This window comes from Macaca mulatta, chromosome 3, assembly GCF_049350105.2.
Source record: "Macaca mulatta isolate MMU2019108-1 chromosome 3, T2T-MMU8v2.0, whole genome shotgun sequence".
In the NCBI taxonomy this organism is placed as follows: Eukaryota; Metazoa; Chordata; class Mammalia; order Primates; family Cercopithecidae; genus Macaca; species Macaca mulatta.
In genome coordinates, this window is record NC_133408.1 from 363,427 (window position 1) to 369,222 (window position 5,796).

Genomic DNA, 5,796 nt, shown 5'->3' on the forward strand with positions numbered 1-5,796 from the left:
ACACTCACCGTGCACCTCCTAGGAGCGGAGGCTACAACAGGGAGCCAGAGACCAAGCTCTGCTCAGACAACAGTGAGCTGATGGCCTTCCACTCTAAGTTCAACAGGGACCCAGGGACCAAGCTCTGCTCAGACAACAGTGAGTTGATGGCCTTCCACTCTAAGTTCAACAGGGACCCAGGGACCAAGCTCTGCTCAGACAATAGTGAGCAGATGGCCTTCCACTCTAAGTTCAACAGGGACCCAGGGACAAAGTTCTGCTGAGACAACAGTGAACTGATGGCCTTCCACTCTAAGTTCCAACTGCATGGAATGTGTATTCCATGAATGCTTGTTAAATGAATGATTCATATAAGGTCAACTGTGCTGACCTTTGCTGGTCTGCTGACTGTGAGCTTCAGAGCATAGGCCTCATTCCTGGAGCAGCCAGCTCTTCCCAGAGCGACGGCCACTGCAGGGCAAAGCCCAGAGCTTGTCCTGCAGCAACACACTCAGGACCCTGCGCTGGGCACGCTGGGGGCCTCTCCAGCAGAAGATCCCCAGCCCTGACCTTGCAATACCAGTGAACCCCAGGGGAGTCCCAAGTGCTCAAAATCATGTAAATGTCCATTGTGATTTAACATATCAATTTTAGAGGAAAGGGCATATTGCCACCTCCCTCCTCAAACTAGGGACTATAAATCGATCCATCACCCTAACTGAGACTCTGCCTTAAATTCTGCTAAAACTACCATCCAAACACTCAAATTTACATTAGCGTTAAGGGAAAAAAAAAAACTAAAACAAACACCTGTAAGAAACGGTCAAGTAACCTGTGATACATTCAACCCAAAGATTAAACATGAAAACAATGAAGTAGCAAGATATTAAAAGAATATAAACTCTATGTACATCATGGCCCAAGGTTCTAAAATTACACAGAGACAAAGACTGGAATGGAAGGGGGATATGTTTACAGATACATTTTTTATTTTTTAATATTACTTCTCTAATGTATGATTTGACTAACCAGATAATTCAGCAAAAAATAAAAAAATTAATTATGCCTATAGATAAATATGTAAAGAATCCTTTTCTTTGATGCCAATGGAATTAGTTTGGGTCTGACCCACAGTCTTCAATCTTTTAATTAAGACACAAAAATCATCTTTCAAGCTGTTAGGAAAAAAAGAAGAAAAAGATTGAAAACCAGAAGCCCAGAAGAAAAGGACTGGCTATGTATCACAGCGTCTCTCCACGCCTCTCCACCCCGGACAGTGCTCCCTCTTTCCCCATTTTCATACCTACTGCGCAAAACACTTAGTAAAGAACTATCTCAATTCATGAGTCACACAGCACAAAGGGCCAGTGTCGCTGCCAAACATACCCTGCAGCCCCAAAACGAAGAGGCAACTGGTTCCTTCCTTCCTCAGTGAAGGAAGAATGAGAGGCTGCTGGTTGTCATTTTAAATCTCACACCTCAATGTCTTAGCACTTTCCTGCTTTGTTGGTTTCCAGGGCTTATTAAAATTAACCCCCCCCCCCCGCGGATATTGAAGAAAGAAAGCAGGACGGTTGTGCAGGCTTCCAAGAGGCAGAGCCCTGCTTCCGCGGCCACCTCTGTCTTTCTACCCACAGCAGCCGGGTTTACCAATTAGTATCCCTTAAAGAGCAGTTTATGCTCATCGTGAACAAATGGATGCAATTGCTTCTTTTGAGATGCAGCAAGTTTTGGGCCCTCAGCAAAAAGAAGAAAGAAAGAAAGAAAGAAAGAAAGAAAGAAAGAAAGAAAGAAAGAAAGAAAGAAAGAAAGAAAGAAAGAAAGAAAGAAAGAAAGAAAGAAAGAAAGAAAGAAAGAGAAAGAGAGAGAAAGAAAGAGAGAGAAAGAAAGAAAGAAAGAAAGAAAGAAAGAAAGAAAGAAAGAAAGAAAGAAAGAAAGAAAGAAAGAAAGAAAGAAAGAGAAAAAACAGGGCACTGGCACAACAGTCATAACCTCTGCGTGGCACACACACAGAAGGAAAGTTAAAGCCCTGGAGGCGGAGGCGTTCGGAAAGGGAAGGTGGAAGCAGGAAGGACGCCCACGGGATAGAGTGGTCAGAAACAGACCACCTCACCAAAGGGCGCCTTAGACGTTCCAGAGGACAAAATGCCCCTCTTTCCAGGGTAAACACCCATTTGCCAAACTCAGCCAGTGACGGTAAGCAGGAGTTTGCTTTTTTTTTAAGGCGTCTGAGTAACGATGACAAGAGCAAGAAATGAGCTTAATAATGGGACTGACAGGGCCCTGGGCTGGTGACTCTGCTGATGTGCACAGCATCAAAACCCAGGTTCCTCAATGCGCTCCCTCTGCAGTTCAGGACAGCACTACAACTCACCCCATCAATCACTGCTTAAAAAATCAGTTCTAAAAAAAGACGACCCATTTGAAAGCAGTCGGAGGAGGAAGACAGAGAGTGTCTCACAGAATCCAACCGCTTGTAGCCTCAGAACCATAACAAGAATATGAAACTAGCGGGTCCAGTGTGAGGCAGAACAGAGACGCCGTCACGGCTCTCAGGAGGCTGAGCAGGAAGCGCATGGCTCACGCCCTGCAACGCCCTAAGGGCGCCTGGAGCAGCCCACAGGCCTGTGTCTTTCGTGTGGGTTCACCTTCCTAGTTTCCTGGGTAAATTCAATGTACAGCATTTATTCGCCAAGAAAAGAACATTCAAATCAAACTACTGTCATAACTCTGAAGGGCTCTTAACACTCCAGTCCACACGTTCAAAAGCCCACAAATATCAGTGCTGCCACTGTGCAGGTAACAATGTTTTGGATGCATCATGCACGTAACCAGTAACGACGTTTTCATGTTTTCATGTTTTCCGTAGCCATCTCATTCAGGATACTAAAATGATCTGTGACGACTTGATACTTAGTTATCTGTGATTTTCAGATAGATTTAACAAGGCTACCTGGCCAAGAAGGCCTCACCCTCCTGAACCTGGGCACCGGTGCCCCTACGTGCACCCGGGGGCTGGGGAGCGCAGTCTCCACCACCTCTCGCTCTTCAATGTTAAATGTCCTCCCGGAGCGCCTGCGTCGTGGGCCCAGGCTCGGCCCCTCCTGGAGAGCCCTTTCCACATTACAGGACAGGGGAAGCCCAGAGCCCGCGCTGCAGCGCCACTGACGTCCCGGAGTCCCCGATTCCTGGTCCTTCCCGTCCGCGGAGGCTGGCGGGGGGGGCCTGGGACCCATTTTAGTTTTCGGTTTTGTCACGAGCCGGAAGGCGACAGCACATGCGAGCGCAGGAAACCCTTTTTTAAAATCTTCCAACGGAAACGCGAGGGGCTGCCGGACTGCCTCGGAGACGCTAGGCGGGAACCCAGAGCACCCCTGCCGTTTCCCGCATTGCAGCAGCCGGGACCCCGCCCACGCCGCGGGGGGCCCGAGGCGACAGGAGGCCCGCCGGGATCCGGCCGTTTCTTCCTCGACATGCTGGGGGGTGGCGTGGGGCGGAGTTGGGGGGCGGGGGCAACTTAAGAAGTGATCGCGCTGTACCCAGGATTCGGAGGGGAAGCCCGGCGCCATCCTACAGCTCAGAGGCAGAACGACCCCGGAAGGTGCTCCAGGCGACCCCCTCTACCAGGCTCAATTTAAAACATAAACCGGAGAGGGTGGAAAGCTCACTATTTTCCGAATGGAGGTTCCTATCGCCATGTTCCTTCCTCCTCCGCCCCACCCGGCATGGACCCCGGGGCTGCCTTGCCGGCTCCCGCCGCCCCGCAGGTACCCCTGCCGCTCCCTGGCACGGGCTTCTCCCCAGTTCTTCCCATCGCTTCCCCGCTCTTCTCCCCAGTTCTTCCCATCGCTTCCCCACCTTTCCCCGGGTCCTCCCATCGCTTCCCCCTCTTCTGCCCGGTTCCCCCATCCCCTTCGCCCTGTTCTCCCCTTCTCCCTCTTCTCCCCTTCTCCGTCCGTCCCTCCCTCGCCGCCCGGAGGGGGGCGCGCACCTTGAGCATGTCCCCCGCTGGTCAGCACGCCGATGGCCTTGCCGGCCCCGGAGAGGTGCTTCAGGAACTTCCGCAAGGAGCCCTTGGGGGCCCGGGAGTCTTCCGCGTCCAAGGCGAGGAGGCCGAGGGCAGCCGCTAGTCCGGGTGCGCAGCAGGCAATGGAGACCCTGCCCGCGTGCGCCCGACTCGGAAACGCTGCCCCGCCCGCGCCCCCGCCCGGCCCTAGCGTCAAAGGGCCTTGACGGGCGGGGCCCAAGCGCACAGGAGGGGCTGCGGGGGTGGGGCGCGGCTAGGGGCAGGGGCAGGGGCAGGAAAAGGGGCAGAGAAAGGGGCAGGGGCTGGCCGGGGCCGGGTGTGGGCAGGAGGACCTACGCGGGGGTCGTCGTAGGTGGCTGCCGCGCTAGCGGTGGGTGAGGTCGCGGAGGCGGGGGTAACACCACAAGTGGGCGGAGTCCCTGGGGGTGGGGCCGCGTTGCCGGTGCGCTAGCCTTGCGGGTGTGTTGGAGGACTCTGGTTGGGGCCTTTAGAGATGCCCGGAGCGCCACAGGTGGGGGCAGGGGCAGCGACCGGGGGAGGGGAGACCGCAAGGGGGCGGGGTCACATCGTTCGCTGGGCGGGCCAAGGCAGGGCGGAATAGAACGCCGAGAGCATCTCCCGGGGGCGGGGGAGCAAGGGAGACCGTGAGTGGGCGCGAACGCCTGGGCCGGTGGAAACCCCGCACTTGCGGGGAGCGCCGATGGCGGGGCGGGGTGGAATTGGGGCGCGGAGACCCCACCTGGACTCGGAGGCTCGCGGCAGGCCCGGTAGATCCGGCTGTTGTCAGCGCCGAGCCCGGCCGCGCGCACAGCTTCTTGTTGGCGGCAGGATTCCTCCTGGGGCTGCGCTAGGAGCCTCTGCGCGCGGCTTCCTCGATCCCCGCCCCCACGTTTTCTCTGCAGCCTGAGGTCGGGAAGGACGCACGGAGAGTGGATCCTCCAGGTAGTGGGAAAAGCTGAGCGTGGCGAACTTAGCTATGACGAAGCTGCGATTTCCCGGGTCCACGGGGTCTGTGGCGCTCCCAGGCCCCCAGCTCGTCCCGTGGGGAGAAGAATCCTTGGGGTGGGGGAGAGTATCGGGGCGCTACACTCAGAGACGCCTGGGCGCGCGAAAGTCAGAGTGGGATAGGAGGAGGCGCAACGGGACTGACCTGGCGGGGAGGCGGGACGACCCTTCCTCCCAATGGACAGGCGCGCTGCTGTACGCTGTGCCGACCTCGGCTGACTTCACCGGCCAACTCCACGTGCTGAAATACGCACATCCAAAGCGCTGTGCCAGTTGCCCATCCACAGCTTAACAGCCTGGTGCCAGTTACCTGCGATGGGAGAGGGAGCAGCCCCTACAAAAGCACGGGCTTATGGGATCCCGGTTCCTTCAGTGCTCACCCCACGAAGAAGGGCTCCCAAACGGCCCCAGTCGAGGGCTTTCCGGAGGATGGTCCTGCGCAGTGGGTGTTTGTTGAACAGATAGGAAACAACAAAAGAGACTAAGAAGAGGTTTGTTCTATGAACCCGGGAAAGTGAAGCAATCGCAAAGGAGAGTCTCACCAAAGGGCAATCCTGGGGAAAAGATGGAGAGGCATGGATTTTTCTTGGATGTGTGCCTCATCCTGGGGCTCATCCTGCTGAGCATCAAATATTCATTGCAAAAGAGGAAAAAAATATATATGCTGCAGACAATGCTGGATGGTCTAATCTCTCCCTTGGCCAGAATTAACGGCGAAATTCCTAACCCCTCGTGGTCCTCAGAATCACCTGTCCTATGCACACCCCCATTAAACCACTGAAGTC